Genomic DNA, 2,708 nt, shown 5'->3' on the forward strand with positions numbered 1-2,708 from the left:
TAAATAGCTTTAGTTCAGGTCAGCACGAGGCACCCAAACAGTCTCCACGTGACGTCACTTCAATTAGATACAGAAGCACTAATACATATTTACTATGTAAAGAGTTATTATACCTATAATATTACCAATAACACACACACACACACACACACACACACACACACACACACACACACACACACACACACACATATATATATATATATATATATATATATATATATATATATACAGGGTGTCCAAAAAGTCCCGGGTCGGTTAAATATTTTTCAAAATATTTAAAATACAGCTACAAAACCTTACACAAAGTTCCTAGACATAAAAATCTATATTTATCACATATTCAGCGATCCTCTACTTCCTCAGGGGGCGGCCCGCTAGGAGTAAGAAGAAAATCTTAAATGTAAGCATAAGTCGATATGCATATCAAATAAAAGGTCTTTATTAGTAGAGTACAGAGCCGCAAACCCGACCTAAAACGGATAACCGAGTCAAAAGTGACAGCCGTTCAAAGATGGTGTAGCGTTTTTTAAAGCTACATTGATTTATTTTTTTTAATTAAAAACTTAAATTAAATAAAAAATTTTGGGATCGAAATATTGGGACTTAATTTTTAGATTAGATTGTGAAATGTCAGGGTAAAATCGAACATGTAATCCTTTGGCAAGTTAGCACTGGTAGTTTTAAATTGTTAGGAAGGCAGGTTGACTGCCTTCAATTGATTATAACTTGTCTTATTGTGAGTATTGTTCTCGTGGTTTGATACAGCTGGACCAATGAAAGAGCTCCACGGATGTCCTGCAAAGGTGATTGGAAAGGGAAAGTATTTAAGCGCCCGCTCATAATTTTCGCCCTTCTTTTGGTTATTTTCGTGAGTAAAGTTAATTGCAGTGCGCCGTTTTTCTTAAATTTTTTTTTCCGCGAGTGATTTTGAGGTAAAGCACCACTTTATTGTACGTTTTTATTGAAATAGTCATCCTGATCTGATTTTAAATTAATTTTGTTGTCTTTTTATAGGAAAAAATTAAATTCATAGAAACTACAGAGCAATCTGAATAACTTATTCTCGAAGAACAATAGAGCATAATAGAATCATACAAGTTACATTTGGTTCATGCTTGCAAGAGAAGTGAATTAAAATTGAACTTTGTTAATAACTTTAATTGACATTTGGAAAAGTAGTAATTTATTAGAATATTTAACTGGAACTGTTTTATTGTGAATTATTAATTGAAAATTAATTGAACTTTAATAATAGAGAGAGAGTTGTAATCTGAATTGCAGAGACTTGAAAGTTAAGGTTCATAATAGTGTAAAGAGAATTTGAAATTTTTATTTTGAATTTTGAGTGAACTTAGAAGTGAACATTTTTATTTTTAATTATGTCCAAGTGGTATTTTCATTTTTATTTTAAAACTTTATTATTTTATTTTAGAAGAAAGCTCTGATTTTTTTTGATATATTTGATTAATATTATTATTTCTTGCCAAAGGAATTTTTACATTTACTAAAAGGTTTGTCAATTCTTTGTGGAAAAATAGAGTGATAAAAATTCTGAAACGTTGAACTTATTAATTTGCCAGTTAAAAATAAATCCATTGTATTAATGTAGAACTGTGATTTTTATTTTAGACAAACCAGATAATATTTAATAGTTAACAAATTTAGTAATGCATTGTACTTAATATTCACTAGGATCTTTACTAATCAAAAAAAATTATTTTATATCGTCTTGGATGTATTATTGATGATTTAAATATTAATACTCTGGAATATTAATATCAACAATCCAAGTCGTTATAGATGGCTAGAGTTTGCAACTTAAGTTTAGTATAAAAAATACACTGATGAGGCTTATTGATTTTAATTTACTAACCCAAAACTGTTCTTTACAATTGAAATCAGTCATTTGAGAAACACCTCACGTCCATTTTTTTACCAATAATGAGTTATTAGACTTGAAATTTGTAGCTGGTGGCAGCACTGTTCTTGCTAATATGATTCTAGCCTAGAAACAGCTGTTAAATAATTACACTATGTTTAATAATTAATTGTTGTTGTAGAATAATAAGTTTCATTATTTCTGAGGGGTATTTCCGCAGGCAGTAACCATTCTTGCTATAGTTAGATGTTATTAGTGGCATTCTACTCGTTAGTAATGACAGATCATAGCAGTTTTTTACTCTTAATTTGTTTCAACTTAGTTTTATCTTGTCTTTGTTATGGCACTTAGTGAACGTGAGAGAGTTACCATATTAATGATGCGTGGTTGGGGGGATTTAACATGGTCTCACAGTGAAGTTTTCAACACCTATTCAATGACTCATTTCCAAACCGAAACCCAATATCAACAGTTACGAGAACAAGAGATCGTTTTGTAACTCATGGAACTGTCTCTGATCTTCCTAGAAAGTGGTAGTCCACCAAGTGCAACCGATCAGGATTCGAGTGTGGAAGTTCTTCAGTCATTCATTGAGAATCCTCATGAAACGCTCAGATCGGCTGCAGGCAATCATGATATGTCCAAAAGCTCTATTCAAAACATTTTGCATAAAAATGGTTTTCAAGCCATACAAATTGACATTGCATCAAGAACTAAACGAAGAGACGATTTTGACAGACGTCTTGATTTTTGTGAAATTATGATGACCAAGTTAGATACACAAATCAAACCCTTCTAAATGGCATTGTATTTTCAGACGAGGCTA

Source organism: Homalodisca vitripennis, chromosome 2 (assembly GCF_021130785.1).
Source record: "Homalodisca vitripennis isolate AUS2020 chromosome 2, UT_GWSS_2.1, whole genome shotgun sequence".
NCBI classification, from domain to species: Eukaryota; Metazoa; Arthropoda; class Insecta; order Hemiptera; family Cicadellidae; genus Homalodisca; species Homalodisca vitripennis.